The 18,201-nt window shown below is 25.1% G+C and overlaps 1 long non-coding RNA gene and 1 pseudogene across 1 annotated transcript; both read left to right on the top strand.

Moving 5' to 3' along the window:
* The first annotated feature begins 5,352 nt into the window (after positions 1–5,352).
* Positions 5,353–16,771, top strand: LOC149878403 (uncharacterized). Its single transcript, XR_016447675.1, has 4 exons — positions 5,353–5,472; positions 12,399–12,544; positions 14,857–14,895; positions 15,132–16,771. It is a non-coding gene; the product is annotated as an uncharacterized LOC149878403 (long non-coding RNA).
* LOC149878404 (uncharacterized) lies at positions 6,063–6,707 on the top strand (annotated as a pseudogene).
* Positions 16,772–18,201: the final 1,430 nt, after the last annotated feature.

Here is an 18,201-nt window from a genome sequence, read left to right as displayed (position 1 = left end):
ATCATCAGGAGATATAAGGCCAGAAGGATAAATTTAATTTCATTCTTTGGACGCAAGATCCACAACATTCTGACATTTTTTTTAATATTGTCATTATTTTTATGTCTTAAAGTTTATTTTAATTTTCATTATTTATCACTTACTGTTGTTAATAGTTTTATCAAGCTCTAATTTTTTTTTTTTTTTTTTTTGTTATTTTTACTTGTTCTTCTGTATTATTTTTTTCCTCTGTTTCAGTTGTGAAATTTTTTTTTTTTTTTTTCTTCTCATATACAGTATTGTGAAAAAGTTAAGAACCACAAAAAAAAAAAATCGTAATTTATTTTTATTTTTAAATTTCTTTTTAACCGAATATATTTTTCTGGTAAAAAAAAAAATAATAATAAATTTTAGAAAATAGACAAACAAAATAAAAAATAATAATAGTGATAAAAACTTTTGAACAAATATAAAAAATGTATTTAAAGTTTTATAGGTAATTTTTATTTTAAAAAAATTGTGAAAAAGTTAAGAACCACAGAACAAGAAACGATAATTTTTACCTAATACCGCGTAATTCTACCATGAATTTTTAAGCACTCATTTATACGATTTGGCATTGAGTCTATTAAATTCTCTAAAATATGTTTGGGAACATTTCCAAGTATTGCTGGTAAAATATTGCGCAACTCCTCAAGGCTCCTTGGTGCTTTCTTGGCAATCTCTTTATCAAGCCAACTCCAAAGATTTTCAATGCAATTTAGATCTGGGCTATTTGGTGGCCAAGTTAGACGCTCAATATTTTTACTTTCGAACCATTCAGAGACAATTTTAGCCCTGTGACATGGTGCATTGTCTTGCTGAAAAATGAACGGAACGCTTTGCTCAAGTGCATCAATTGACGGTAACAAGTTGTTATTTAAAATATCGACATAATAACTAGAGTTGAGTCGACCATCAAATAATTTAAACATACCGAGACCATAATATGTCATGCAGCACCATATTCCAACCGACCCGCTACCTTGTTTTGTTCTTTGAACGATACAATCGTGATTATATTTTTCTGAAGGCTGCCTGCGAATCATAATTCGGTTTTTTCGGTTATCAACCTCGATATTCATCTCATCACTGAACATTACTGTCCTCCATTTTTGTTTAGTCCATTCTTTGACGCTTTGGCAAAATTTTTTTCGCTTTTTTATATGTAGTTTGGTAAGTCGCGGTTTTAGAACAGCTTTTTTCCATAACATATTGTTAGCTAATAGTTTCCTACGCACAAGTGATGCCGATGCTTGACGTCCATTTGAAAGCTTCCATTCCCTTCTTAATTCATGCGACGGCATGGTTCGATTTTTCTTTGCCAACCTGATTAAAAGGCGATCATCATTGGGTGTCGTCAAACGCGGTCTTCCAGAACGATGGCGATCAACGTAAGATTTCGTCTCTTTGAATCTTTTGATGATTTTTAGCACCGAACTATGTGATCGCTTTACTATTCTTTCAATTTCGCGAGCGGATTTACCTTCCTGGTGAAAATGCACCACTTTTACACGATCTTCATAGGTAATAGCTTTTCTGTTCATTTTTTCAAAAGGAAAGAATATTTTTTTGTTTGAAATTAAATACTTTTTTTAAAAGTATTTAAAAAAATTAATTTTTTTCAAATGTTTTTATTGGTTCTTTGGTAATAACTCAGGTCATTAATAGAATATTTAAAAAAAAAGGGAAAAATAAATTTAAAAAGACGTTTCCGCCGCATTTAGCACCAAAAATTCTTTGTGGTTCTTAACTTTTTCACAAAAAAAATATAAAAAAAAATTAACACATAATATTTACTCCTTATTTTTTATAGGTTCTATTAACTTATTTTCAAAAAAAAAATTTTTTTCTTTTTTCTCATGCTATATTTAATATGTTTGAAAAAAAAAGACTATTTTATTATCTATAGAATAAGAATTAATTAGATTTATTTGAAAAAAATATTTTTTTTTATTTAGTGGTTCTTAACTTTTTCACAATACTGTATACAGTTACTATGCCTTTATTTGTTGTTACAGGGCTTTTGTTGCTGTTGGTGTTAGTTAAGGTTTCTATTTTACTTCGTAATATTTTAAATTATTGTTGTTGTTTATTTTTTTTGTTATACTTTTAAGCTAATGTGGTTATGTTATTAAGTTCCTCTTATCACTTATCATTTTTGTAATTTATTATTACATTTCTTGTTTATTGCTTTTGTAAACTTTTTAAATTCTTTGTATTAGTGTTACTGTTATTTGTTTTTTTTTATTGTGTTTTAGAATTTTTTTTTGTTATTCAATGTTGTAATTATTAATTATCTTTAAATATAGTTGTTGTTGTTGTTGTTTTGTTTTTTTTGTTTGGATTGTGGTGGATTAAAAATTCCAACAGATATTTCTTGCCAATAGACATTTTAAAGTTACTTTGTTAACATTTTTAAATTGAGCTTGCATTTTTTTTGTAAATTTTTTTATTCAAGTTTGAGTGTTTTTCATCATAGTTATAACTATCATAATAAAATCTACTTTATTGCTATTGCTTAACATTCTAAAGTAATAATGTATTATTTTAATAATAGTATGCTACCATTTAACAGTTTAGTTTTATTTTTTAATTTATTGATAATTTATTATGAAAAATTTTTATAATTGTTATGAGTGAATGAGGTATCAGATGGTACGAATTATATGATGCATCATGTGGTCATTTTTTTTTTTAAAAAAAGAAAAGTTTAGCATGTAAATAATATTTATGTTATGACAAAGTTGCTTATAATTGTTATCAAATAATATTTGTGTGCACTTTTTTCATCTTATCAAGCAATTCATGTGTATATGTTTGAAACAGAAATAAGTAAGTGAATTATTTTTTTAAAAAAAGGAAATTAAAGCAAACAACATTCTCTTATAAATTTTTAAATTCATTTTAAAAATAATTGCATTTAGCGTTTTGAGGTATCATGGGGCCCAAAAGAATATCTGTGTGTTTTGTGGTGTAGTAAAAAAATATCTAGCATCAAACTTTACATTGCCTTCACAAATATACATAGACTGTAGAAATGGACATATACTGTTTACATTCATTAGCAATGATGAATCACACAACTCAATAAGCTTTATGGCTTCAAGATTTATAAAAGTCATATTAAACTTCTTGTTAGAGAATCAAAATATGGGCTTGCAATTTTTTAAGAGGTTCTAAACATTTTATTGACTTTTACAATGAGCCTTTCTTGTGTCAAATAACAGTATTGTCAGCAGCGCATTCATTTCAGTCAAACACAAATTCAAGTAACACTATTTCATCTTTGTCAGTTAACGCATCTCCTAAACATATAAATGTTTTATCTTTATCTGATTCAAGACCACTATTCAGACTAAGAGCTGACCAGCTGTCTCCTAGAACAAAAGTCGTAAAATGACAGTTTAGTTTTTTGGCAAATGATATTACTACCAAAATATGAAAGCATAGAGAGGATGTGAAGGTGTTAAGGGAAAATGTTAAGCTAAGGGCAAGATTTAAACATCTCAATGAGGCTATTGCTCACAAAAACAAGATAATTAAAAGTTTGAGAAATAAATAAAAACTCTAACATTTAAAGTTTGTTGTAAAAACACAGTATGCTTACAATTATTTTTCTTATTTTTATTGTTGTAATGTTTTTGTATTTCCTTGTTATAATATTATTGTTATTTTTATAACTTTTGTTGTAATTGTTACTCTTTTTTTATTATTATTGTTACTTTTTTAATCATGATGTATATTTTTATTATTGTTGTTTTTTGTTATTCTTATTATTATTCTTATTTTTGTTCTTATTATTATTTTTGTTAATGTTATACTTGTTCTTATTGTTATTTCTATTCTTATTGTTATTATTATTCTGTTTTTCTATTTTTAAAATTTTTCTCATTATTTGTTGTTATAATTAATTTTCTTTTATTTTATTTTATTACTTATATTTATATTTTCATTTAAAATATTCCTATTATTATTATTATTTTTCTTATCATTTTTGTTAATATTCATGTTTTTACAGTTGCAATTTTTATTATTTTTGTTATTGTATTGTTATTTGTGATACTATTCCTTTTATTATTATTGTTATTTTTATTAATAGTGATTTTATATTGTTTTTATTCTTCATTTTTTTAAAATTGTAATTATAGTTAAATTTTCCTTTTTGTGTTTTTGTTATTATTGTACTTATAATTATCACTTTTATTGTTGCTTTTTTTTTTCTTCATATCATTTTTTTTTTTTTTAACTAAATTTGCTCTTCATATTGTTATTCTTTTTTATTGTTCTTCTTCTTATAATTCTCATTATTGTTATTATACTTATTATTATTCTTTTTTGGTCATATTTTGTAACTGTTATATTTTCTTTTTGTTGTTATTATGATTATTATTGTTATGATTATGTTTCTTTTTTGTTACAATTTTTTTAAATTTTATTTTGTTTTTATTAAATATGTTCTTACTGTTATTCTTTTTATTTGTCCTTTTGTTTATAATCCTCTTACTGTTAATATACTTATTGTTATTTTTGTTCCTCTTTTTTTTGTTGTATATTTTTTAATTGTTATTTTTCTTTTTATGGTTATTATAATAATTATTGTTACAGTTGTTATTTTATATCATCATTATTTGCGTTATCATTATTCCTGTTATTTTTGTTTTTCTTATTTTCATTATTACAATTACTATTTATATTTTCATCATTGTTTTTGTTATTATTCATTTCATTATTTTCTATTTTTTATTATCATTATTATTCTTATTTTTACTATCCTTGTTATCATTTTTTTAAAATCTTTTTGTTATTAATTTTGTCATATTTGTTTTTTATTGTTTTATTATTATCATTATTTTTATAATTCTTGTTATCCTTACTACTCCTTTTATTTTTGTTGTTGTTTACATTTAAATTTTGTATATTTTTATTGTTGTTTTTGGTAACAGCTAGTTTATCATCTGATTCCTAATTTCAGGTGATTTTTGATGACTATTTTTTTTTTTCATAGTCCATTACAATAAGTCTGTTTCATTATGATTTAGTATGCAAGTAGTTTACTCATAAAATATTTCTATTAGATAAAGTAGAAAGGATTTAAATTTTTATTAGAAAAAGTAGAAAGGATTTAAAGTAGAAAGGATTTTAATTTTTAAATCGTTTATATTTTGTTTGTTTTAGTTTTTCTTTTAGCAGTTTTATTTTTGTTATATTATTTTAGAAGGAAAATAGGGGTATAGATGTTATTTAAAGTTATACTAATGCTATTTCCATAAAATGGTTATTACTACTTTAAAATTTCTGTGATGCTGTTAACTATATTTGTTCTTTTTTAGAAAATTTAGAAAAATAAATTAAAATTTTGTGCCAACACTGACATGGCATGTCACATGTTATTGTATGTAAAGGTTAAATTTTGTTAAGAGGATTACAGTTCTTATGAAGAAAAAAAAGAAGGTAAAGAGTATTGTTTGTAAATATTATTTTGTATCTTTTTATATTTTCTTGCGTCATTTTAAAAATTTTTGTTCGCACACGTTTATCGTTTGCATATATGCTTTTTTGATATGTATGTGTATGTGGTAATAAGTGCTTTATAGTTTTTTTATCAATGTGTTTTTATAATAATGTAAAGTGTTTTTTTATTGTTTGTGCATGTGTTAATATGTGTTACATAATTGTTTTAAAAATGTGTTTGAATATGTATATAAGGTATATATTTAACCTTATATACATATTTAAACACATTTATTGTGCTTATGGTTGGTACATATGTTTATATTATATTGTTTCCATGTTTTCAAAGTGCTGTGACTTGGTAAACATCTACCTGAAAATCAATTAGTGTATTTTAGAGAAGGAGCAGAATGGGTTTAGATCGTGCAGCTCAATGTGATACGCACCTAGCGGCATGATTTAAGTTAAACACTGAAAATGAAAGAGCACATTGCTATTCGTATGTAGACATTCCTTATCACTTTATATTTAATGATAAACATTGTAAATGGAAGGTTAGACAAAGGGGTGGTAATAAGGTGATAGTAAGAATGTATAAAGTTGATCCAACTGGAGAATTGTTTTTTCTTAGACTGTTACTTTTGCAAGCAAAGGGAGCAACATCTTGAGAGGATGTGCGTACTGTTAATAGTATAGTACTTGAAACGTTTTATGAAGCATGTGTTTTGAAAGGTTGGTTGCAAGATGACACTGAATGGCAAAATACACTTTCTGAGGCAGTTTTAACACATATGCCAAAGCAAATTAGACAGTTGTTTTCAATTATTTTGACCTTTTGTGAACCTGACAAACCTTTACATCTCTGGAATGCATACAAAGCTTTTATGATGGAAGATTTCATTCACTCCTCAGTCCCTCTTCTAATAGCTGAACAAGCTACTCTTCATCAAATTGAAAAGATTATCAATCAAAGTGGTAAAACGCTGGCTGATTACAATCTGCCTGTTATTGATGAGTTTATAGGCTTAAATCTAGAAAATTTTGATGAATATGTTCAACAATCTATCGACAAAGCCAATCGCATGAGACTGCGGCTTAATGTCAATCAGTTAAATGTATGTAATGCTATTCTTGCTGCACTGAATGAGCAACCAAGTGTAGAAAATCAACATTCTAGATTGTTTTTCATGGATGGAGAGCTGGTAGTGGAAAAACCTTTACTTATAATTATTTGATTGCTGAAACTATAAGTAGAGGCTTTAAATCTGCTACAGCTGCATGGACTGGCATAGCAGCAACTCTTCTTACAAATGGATCTACATTGCATGGCTTATTAAAATTCCTGTTCCAATATTGGATAATAGCACATGAAATGTAACTCCTAACTCTATACACGGGCATTTTTTAAGACAAGTTAGTTTGTTTTTGCTTGATGAAACATCCATGATACCTAAACATGCCTTAAATGCAATTGATAGGTTGTTAAAAGATATTTGCAACAACAACTTTCCGTTCAGAGGAAAAATCATTCTTTTTGGTGGTGACTTTAGGCAAATTCTTCCTGTTGTGAAAAGAGGACAACCAGCTGAAATAGTAGAATCGTGTATAAAATGTTCTTTGCATTGGCAATGGGTGCAGAAGTTTGCATTAACTAAAAATGTGGGAGTACAAGATGGGGAAGGTGAATTTTCCCAATGGCTACTAAAACTTGAGAGTAAAACAATACCTGTCAAAGAGGAGGATCCTTTTAAAGGATGCATTGAAATAACAAATCAGTGCATTATTAGAGAAAATGAATCGATTGTTGAAAAGATTTTTGGAGATGCTGATCAAAATGATTAAACGCGTGATTTTAACACCAACTAATGTTGATTCATTATCAATCAATGAAGAAGTGCTTGAATGTCTGCCAGGTGAGGTCAAAATTTATTTAAGTGCTGATCAAGTTGATACTGATGACCTTAATGAAAGAAATAACTTTCCTGTTGAGTTTTTGAACAGCTTAACTCCTTCAGGTATGCCACCTCGTTGTTTGAAATTGAAAATTGGTTGTGTATTTATGCTACTTAGAAATTTAGATCTCAAAGCTTGGTTATGCAATAGTACTCGAATGAAAGTTTGTGCTCTTCAAAGTAGTTATATTGATACAGAGGTTTTGACAGGTGTTTCTGGTGGTAAACAGGTTTTTGTTTCTCGAATTCAGATGGCTCCATCAGATTCTAATTTACCTTTTGTTCTGAAACGTTGTCAGTTTCCTGTCAGATTGGCTTATTCAATGATAATTAATAAAAGTCAAGGTCAAACATTTGATTGAGTTAGGGTATATCTCAAAAAACCGTGTTTCTCTTATGGTCAACTATATGTTGCATGTTCAAGAACTAGAGCATTTAATAGTTTGTTTTTTAAAATTGATAAACATCTCATTCAAGGTATGGTAGGTGAAAAGTGTTACTTAAATAATGTTACATTTTCTAATGTTCTTAATTTATAGTCTTTAGGTTTTCATTTCGAAAACTTACTGTTTGTAGGTTGTGAGCACATTTTGTATGTATAACTTTATTATTTTAATTTTTTTTTTCATATTTTTTGATAAATGTATCTGTCATTTAATATTGTTATAAAATCTGTTTATATGTGTTATATAAAACCATATTTGTTTATAGTTGTATATATGTTTAAATTATGTTGTTTCCATGTTTTCAAAGTGGTGTGACTTGGATGTTTTCAACTTCCATGTTTTCAAAGTGGTGTTGAGCAAGATTGATAACCTTGCCAGCTAAGCGATGTACTTATAGCAGAGGTGTGACTTGGCAGCATTTAGTGCCAGGCGGTGTTACTGCTTTAGAGCTAGGTTGTGTTGTCTAGCCTTTTTTAATTATTCTGGAAACACATAATAATGTCTGTTAATGTTTAGCGTAATGTGTATGAGAGTATGCAACCTTGATCTTTAAATCTAGGGTGTTTTAATGTTCTAAGTTTGAAGTAATTGAATAACTAATATTGAACATAAAAACAAATATACTTTTATGTATTTATATGTTTAGTAAAAAGATAATCATAGTTAACTTTAAATTGGTTTTCTAATTCAATTTGGTTTGTTATTTTCGCTGGATTTTAGGATCAAGGGTGTAAATATTCTATTTTTATGTGTTATTGTTGTGATGTCTTGTGTTGATATTCGTTTTTAACAATAGACACCTTCACATCGGTGACTATTGTTAAAAATGAATAATAGGTAGTTTCATTATTGGAACTTACTGCTTTTTCTATTTACTAAAAGCCAAGATAACATTTGCTAGAAATGTAATTTATATCTGAATTTGTTTTTTTTTTTTTGTTTTTTTTTTTTTTTTTCTTTTTAGTATTGTTAATCCTTTTGTACTTCGAAATAGATTTTATAGTTACATTTTCGATAAATATTTATGTTAACTGCCATGTCAAAATAGGTTACTATAAATAGGTAAATCAATTTTCAGTGCTTATGTGGTGTTTTTTGTTGTTGTTGTTGTTGTTGTAATTATGGTATCATAATTCCGTTTTTTTTTTTTCTTTAAGAATTATGCATGACGCATTTATACGATTTATAAAAAGAAACCTGATTACCTTTCACTGTAAATTTTTGTCAGTTCTTTTTAAATCTTTTTTAACGAGGGTGGTGAATATTGTAGTTTTGCGCATTTGTCAAATATCGAGTTACTTAAATTTTATAAGGTGTTTAACTAATTAATTAGCTTAGTTTGCTTTTGCAACACTTTTCAGGAAAGAAAAAATTCTTATATATGTTAAATTCTTATATATATTAAAAAGAAAAAATTATTATACATGTAAATCATTGTTTTATATTTTATCATTCTGGTAAAAGGTCTTCATCAAAAACTTGATTACTCTTAATAAAAATAACTCTATTCTCCTGACCACCATGAAGGCAAAAATGGGGAAGGGAGGTCCTTTATAAGTGTCAAAATATTTAAGAGAATTAAATTTCGAGTAACAAAAGGAATTTTTAGTAAATGGTAGCAAATTACCGTTTACTAAAAACTATTGAAACAAAGAGGCCATATATAAATATGGTCAGATTAGTGTCATATATAGTAATGGTCAAATGTTCAGTTATTTTTAATAAATTTATTTAGTTGTGTGCATTTAACGTTTTAAAGACAATTTCCTTTTTTAAAGAAACATGTATCAAGGGGATACCAAAAAATGAATAACTCATGTACAACTTACGTTCGCTTTATATTAATCTTATTAGTTAAAGTTCATGTTATAAAAAATATAACAAGAATTTAGCTTAACTTTTTCGTCAATTTAAAGCATGATGAAGTGTTATTATTTTGTGTCAGTAACTAAAAACATATTGTTTTGAACTTAGTAATGTCGAGGAAAATAGTTCTGCCTTTCACTTATATGACCTATGTCAGTTGTAAATTACTCAAATAATGTTAAATAATTGGTAAATTATTTTACCTCCGCATACTTTTTATTTTAATTTTACAGATGGTTAAATTTTTTCAAAATGAAGGCGTTTTTCTAAAAGGGTGTCAGTTAAGGTTTTACAACTTTAAATTGTGGAAAACTGCCACTATAAATTAAGTAACAGACTGACCATAACCAGTATTACGGGTTGCTTTTTGCTAGTTTTTATTGTTATTGTTAATGCTATTGTTATTATTACTATTATTATTAATATTATTGTTATTATTATTGTTATTATTATTGTTATTATTATTGTTATTATTATTGTTATTATTATTGTTATTATTATTGTTACTATTATTGTTATTATTATTGTTATTATTATTGTTATTATTATTGTTACTATTATTGTTATTATTATTGTTATTATTATTGTTATTATTATTGTTATTATTATTGTTATTATTATTGTTATTATTATTTTTATTATTATTGTTATTATTATTGTTATTATTATTGTTATTATTATTGTTATTATTATTGTTATTATTATTGTTATTATTATTGTTATTATTATTGTTATTATTATTGTTATTATTATTGTTATTATTATTGTTATTATTATTGTTATTATTATTGTTATTATTATTGTTATTATTATTGTTATTATTATTGTTATTATTATTGTTATTATTATTGTTATTATTATTGTTATTATCATTGTTATTATTATCATTGTTATTATTATTATTATTATTATTATTATTGTTATTATTATTATTATTATTATTTTTATTTTTATTATTACCATTGTTTTGTTTTTGTTATTAATTCTTTTAGTATAATTATAATTTTTCTTTTAGATAGTTACTATTATCATTAGTTCTATTATTATTATTTTTTTGTTTATTGTTATTAATATTTTTATTAATAATAATATTATTTATTATGTTAATGTTATCATCATCATTTTAATTACTATTATTATCATTACTATATTAAAATTCTTTTTATTATTATATTTATTGTTGTTATTATTTTTTCTATTTTTTTTTTTTTTTGTTTCTTTTAATCATATTATCATCATCAGTGTTATAAATATTGCTTACATTATTATTATTTTTTTAGTATTTTTATTATTATTATTTTAACTTTTATTATAATTATTATTGTTTTTTAACTTTTTTTTTTTTTTTTTTTTGTTATTCCTTTTATTATTGTTAATTTTTTTTTTTTTTTTTGTTTTTTATTGTTATCATTTTTACTTTTTTAATATTATTATTAATATTCATATTTTTGTTTTTATTATTTTTGTCATTATTTTTTTTGTTATTTTTAATAGTTATATTGTTTTTTTAATTTATTTATTGTTCTTGCTAATATTATTATAATTGTTTTTCTTTTTTTTTGTTGATATTATTTTCTTTACTTTGATTATTCTTAATGTTTTAATTTATGTTATTGTGTTATTTGCTTTATTTTTGTTACATGTTTCTTCGTCTTTTTTTACTTTTTTTTTTTTTATTTTTATAAACTTGTTTTGTTTTAAAATTCTTTTTGTTTTTTGCTGTGGTCAAACTTTTTATAATTATTATTATTCTTTTTATTATTGTTATATTTGTTCTTTATATCATTTTTTTTGTTACTAATTTTTTTATTACACTTTTTATTATTAGTTCTTTTCATTGTTTTTTTTTTCGCATAAGATTTATTATTTTGGTTATTTTTATTTATATTGTTAATCTTTTTTTTGTTATTGTGAATGTTATTATTTTTCTTTTTGTTTTATCAATATTATATGTTTTATTTAAGTTGAATTATCAAAATATATCTGAAATACATTTTTATAAAATGAGTGAATTAAATTTACATTTTAGTTTTCAAATTTTTTCTATAAAGTTTCAAGTTTTAAATAGTTTTGTTGCTCTTGAATGCATTTTTAATATTCCAAGTCATTAAATGCTTAGATAAGTTTCAAAAAAGCCACTAATGTGTTTTAGACAGTTTAAGTTAAGCTTTTTAAAATTGTCCCCCACCCTTCCTCTGAAATTGGTTCTGTTGACACCTTTGTTTAAAGTTTAAGCAAATGAAGGAGTGTATTATGAAAAAGCATATTGTTAATTTTTTATATTTCTATTTTCTCTAAAGAAATATATATTTGAGTTAACAATTTTAGAAATGAAATTGTAAAACATAACATTAAAATCTGTTAAGAAAATAATGTGGTAAGCAAATATGAAAGAAAAATATATTCAATAAGAATTTCATGTGGTTATCATTAGCAGCTCTATTGCAAATATTTTGAGAGAAAAATTAAAAAGTGTTGCAATCCTTTTGAAATGCAAAAGGAAAAGTAAAAAGACTTCTGTAAAATTTAATCTAACATTTATTATAGTTACAGCAGATCTCTTATGGGAATAAAATGGAAAATGTTTTGTGAAGATTTATAATAGTTGTTAAGATTTCAGTTACTTTTAAAACTTATCTAAACTTGCTTTTTTTTTTTTTAGGGAACTTAAAGAATTCCCTTGACTTTTGCTTTTATAAGAAAAGAATTTAAATATAACCCCGGGTTTGAAAACATGCAGCAAACATTGCAAAAGAGCAGTAGAAGCTGATGAAGATTTTACTTGACAGGAAGAGTGGGAGTCACAAAGTAAGAAATGTTAAAGTTTAATACTTTTATATAAATTACTTTGGATTTCACCAGCAAAACAAAATTGTGAGGATATTATCAGACAGAGTTGCTGAAAAGGTTTTGTTAGCATATAATATTGGAGATGTTTCTTTAACATCACGAATAAACAGCACCATTTCAAACAGTAACATAAAGATAAAGATCTAGACAGTTTAATGTATGAATTCAAAAAAAAAAAATAATTGATTGACTCCTAACACTATAAGGTGCAAATGTTAACACTTGCAACAAAATCTTGGACATATAAAAAGGTATCAAATTACTTTGAACTGTCTGATTGTCTTTTTCTAAAGTTAAAAAAGATAAACATGAGCAGAGGATTTTATCATTACCAGGAAAAAATCTAAAAAACCATATTATACCAGAAACAGTCAAATTAGTGATAATTTTTTATCAAAGAAATAAGTTTCTAAGAAGGATGCCAGGGAAAAAAAGACTTAGTATTAAAAAAACCCAACACATTCAAAAAATGTTATTTCTACCTCAATCTTAATAAATTACATGTTGCACATTTACAAAACACATCTAAAAAAGACTATCCTAATGTCAATGTCAGTTTGTCAAACTTTGCAATCTGAAACCCAAAGTGGTGCATTTCAGCTAATGTCTCAGTTAGTCTCAATATAAGTGCATACAAAAAATCTTCAAAATGCAATACTTCTCATGGATGCAATTATTTCGAATAAAAGTTATAAGGATTCTATTTCTGTAATTGTTTGTTGTGTTAGAAATGCTGTATGCTGCACCAATTGGACCAATCCCCAGGTATTCAAGCAGGTGTTTAGTACAAGAGTTTATAGGCAATTAGCTAAGAAAAATTATTCAAAATATTCAAGCAATGGCAGACCACTGACTATACAACACAAGTGTTGCAAATACTGCCACTCAATAATTTTAATGACTTCTTTTGCAGTAGCATCGAAAAACACAAAGTAATTACTTAAAAAAAACTGCTAAGAAAATCTTAATCAAAAGAAATGAATAATTTTTGAAGATTTTGCTGAAAATTATCATTATATGTAGTCCAGGATGAGGTTAAAAGTTATCACTGGAGCAAAAGTTATTTGTCACATTTTTTCACTTGCACTTTACTTTATAGAGAAAACAAAAATCTTTTTGTTACTTTTCAGAAAATGTTGATCACAACACAGGGTTTTTTTAAAAAATTTAAGAATATAAAATTAGATATGTAAAAGAAAATTTATCTGATGTATCTTGTGTAAAGTACTTTTCCCATGGCTGTTTGAAAGCAATAAGTTATAAATAACAAGCATTGATGCAATTTCTGAAGTATTCAATATTATTCCAAAAAAGATAATGGTAAAGAGTGTTTTTTTAAACATTAAAAAAGTTCTTAACAGTATTGAATAATACACTGTTTTTGAAACTCAAACTTATGGTCTTATCATTTAAAATGATTTTTTAGTAAAGTTTTCATAATATTTTTTCTTACAAATTATGAAGATAATCTAGAAAGCATGTTTTTTGTGTTGGCATCTTTTTAAAAAAGATGATCTGCTTTTTTTTTATTATTTTATTTTCTATATCAACATTCTATGTACATTTTGATAATAAATTAACCATAACCTATTGTTTTTTGTTCCTTCTCTTTAAAGACTCTGTGTGGGAAAAACTGGAAAGAATAAGAAACCTTAATATATTGATATAGTTCTTTTATGAAATACATTAATGGGTAATTCTTTAAAAACTTTTATAACATCATACTTTGAAAAAATACTGTAAAACATTTTTTTTCGTTAACTAGCAGTTACAGTATTTTATGACACACTTAAAAGTGCTTTTTAAGTGTCATAAAATACTGTAACTTTTTTTTTTTTTTCTGAATCTGTAGAATTATGTAAAGTTAATTTTGCCATGAGAAAGTTGTAAAATATTTTAGATAACATTTAAAAAATAACTTGAATGAACTTTATCTTTTTCAGTATACATTATGAAATATTGTGTCAAATTTGATATTAATGTTGTGATACTCCTTTGCAAGTAATCTCCCAGAAAGTAGTAATTTTGGTACAGAATTTAAATGCCTTTTGTTGTTTTATGCCTGCATTATTACTAGGATAATACTACTGAATATGTGAACTTTAGTAATGAGATATAGTCTTAAGCACCACCAATTGTTAAACTATGAAAACTGTATTCCACTACAGAAATTAATATTCTTCTTACATAATTTTAGGCTTTGAATTTCTGCAACTGAAGTGACTATTATGCTTTATTAACTAAATGTTTCTAAACCTAACTTTTTTTAGGCAGCTGGAGCTGATCTAACCAAAGAGTGATCCAAAATGGTAACCATACTGTAATTAATTATTGAAATTAAGCAAAATAGTTGTGAAGATCTTAACAGTTTTTTTATCTTTCTTATAAATTTTTACTTTAATTTTTTTTTAGGTTTAAGTAGTGAGTATTTGATAAATCTGCATTTAGTTAGTTAAATTGTTTAAACAATTTCTATCAGCTTCAAAAATTTTTTATTTGCATATTAACTTTCTTTAATGCTTGAGCTTTTTTTTTTCTTCTTCAGCATATGATATCTAGTAAGATATCTGGAAGACCCTATTTTGATGAGATTCTTCATTCATCTTTTCTTAGTTGTTTGACTTAAGTGAGGGAATAACTGCCGATATTACAGACCGCGTACGGGTTCTTAAAAAAGTGACTAACTTGAGATCAATTTTTAATTGCCCAACAATTCAAAAGCACCTGGAATAAATCATTTTTATTGATCGGTTTTTTGCCTTTCAATTGACGATCGAATTATTCTCAAAGATGCTCTGATGGATTTAAATCTGAGTTTTGAGAAGGCCAGTCCGAATAAAAAAAAATCTTTTCAAATGGAAAAATTTTTTATAGAATTTCCCAAGTAGCAACGCTCGTATGGGCCAGTGCCGGCTACGCCAGTTCTGGAGATCCATTTACGGGACATTAAAGTTCCATGAATGGCATGCCGGAGCCAATATGAACTATTGTTGTACCGTAAAAGATTCACCAGAGCTGGTTTACCAGATAGCAACTGTCATGTGGTCCTTTTGCGGCATCCCAGTCCTGGATATTTAATAACAGGCCGATTACAGGTTGCACGCCAGAGCCAGTTAGCCACAACTGGACCACCGCTTAAAACATAACTGAATAGTGTATACGGCAATTTTTTTTAAGCTGTTTTTTAGAATAAATATGATAAAATAATGTACAAGTTCTCAGTAAGACTATGTATAATTTTTATTTTTTTGGTTGGTTTAAATTTATTTTGTAAAATAGTGAAGAAAAAGTATTTAAGTTTTAAATTTAGACCAAAGAAACCTAGTTATTATATAGGTCTAAAATGATAATTGCTAACCAACTTACAACTGTTGGGAGCTGCCAACATAGTAATTTATTAATTGCTTGTGCAGATTTCTCAAATAATAGTAAGAATAACAGTAAGTATAACAGTATAAAATATTAATAAAAAAGTATAGTAGATGATTTAAATGTTTCTTTATTTAAAAATTTATTATAATACATTATGAAAAAACTTAAGGTCTTCTTACATGCGCTTATATCTTAAACTAGAAGGGATTATTCCTAAATTTTAAGGGAAAATTATTAACATTTAAAGATATAAACTTATATGTATCATACATTTTCGGATAACATACGGAATGTATATTTTATTCTTAATTTGTTTAGTAACAAGTAATGTGTTGTATTCAACTACGAAGGATGATGTATATTTACAGGAGCATTAAGAAAAAATGGTCTAACCAAAGATGCATCCGAAAGTGGCATCCTAAAAGCCATTGTTCACTATTTGGCAGGAGCTACTTAGCATAACGGTGGCAGAAAATAAAGAGCCATAAAAAAGTCTGCTGAGATAAATAGCTTTGAACATTTTTAAATACCAATCGTTGGTAGTATGGTTGCTATAATTGCAACCTGGCATAAATTATGTACACGGATTGACATTACGTTTTAGTTCTAAATAATTCTTAAAGGGATTTTGATGATGACACAAATAATTTATCAATAATAATAATAAAAATTGTAAATTAGGTAGCCCCTTAAAAAACATTTCTGAAGAAATTTAAATGTATATAAATCACATATTTTTGGTATTTTTATATAATAATTTATGTGATATATTATAAATGTGTCATAATTTATATCATATATATTACATTAATAATTGACATTATATATAATATAATAATTAAGTCAAAATGGTTTGTTTTTATTAACGAATTCTTCTTTGTAAGATTTATAAATAGCATTTGTTCGTGGAATTTGGTTTTATTTTGATGAAGGAATTTATATTTATTTTGTTTCAAACTTCCAAATCGAAAAGAGTGATTTAACTTAATGGTATTTTCTCTATTCCATTAATAAGGAACATTTAAATGGCAGGCTTTAATAATTTGATTAAAATAAATTAGAAATCTAAAACTTTGTTTTCATATTTGAGTGATATGTACATGCAATATGTAAAACTGATGAAGATGAACGTTATAATATATATAATAACAGTTAATCCCCATTATTATAATATATAATATATTATAATAATGGCAATTAACTGTTATACAGTGGTTTGATGTGATAATATTATTTATATATTATTTAATATATAACTGTTATACAGTGGTTTGATGTGATAATATTATATATATATTTAATATATGAACTTCAATAAATACGAGTTCTCTCAATACCAATTTTTTATTTTATCTAAGAAATTTTCGCTAGATTATTGATACTAGCATCTTCAGCTTTAATTACAAATTATTAATCTTAATATAATTAGCACAGAAATGTTTAACATTTAATGTTTAATGTTTAACGTCGTTTTGTCATTAGTTACTAGGCTTTGAAAGAGCGCGTTCTCTAAATGCACGCGGCCATTGGAGAAAGATCTCTTAAGCGAGTTGAAACTTTTTTCCTTTTGGAATTTAATTATTAGTTTAGGTATATTTCATAAAGAATCATCTTAATCAATTATATATCATATTATAATTGAAGTAAGTATATGAAATAATTATATATACATTTTTATCAGATAAAGTAGAAAGGATTAAAATTTTTATTAGATAAAGTAGAAAGGATTTAAAGTAGAAAGGGTTTTAATTTTTTAAATCGTTTAGATTTTGTTTGTTTTAGTTTTTCTTTTAGCAGTTTTATTTTTATTATTTTATTTTTTAGAAAGAAAATAGGGGTATGGATGTTATTTAAAGTTATACTAATGCTATTTCCATAAAAGGGATATTAATACTTTGAAATTTCTGTGATGCTATTAACTATTTTTGTTCTTTTTTAGAAAATTTAGAAAAATAAATTAAAATTTTGTGCCAACACTGACAACGCATGTCACATGTTAATGTATGTAAAGGTTAAATTTTGTTATGAGGATTACAGTTCTTATGGAAAAAAAAAAGAAGGTAAAGATTATTGTTTGTAAATATATATTTTGTATCTTTATAAATTTTCTCGCATCATTTTTAAAATTTTTGTTTGCATACATTTATTGTTTGCATATATGCTTTTTTGATATGTATGTGTATGTGGTAGTAAGTGCTTTATAGTTGTTTTATCAATGTGTTTTTATAATAATGTAAAGTGTT

The sequence above is a fragment of the Hydra viridissima genome, unplaced genomic scaffold (genome assembly GCF_058129835.1).
Source record: "Hydra viridissima isolate aposymbiotic clone 2 unplaced genomic scaffold, HvirCarnegie_v1 scaffold_15, whole genome shotgun sequence".
NCBI classification, from domain to species: Eukaryota; Metazoa; Cnidaria; class Hydrozoa; order Anthoathecata; family Hydridae; genus Hydra; species Hydra viridissima.
This window is presented reverse-complemented; position numbering and strand designations above follow the sequence as displayed.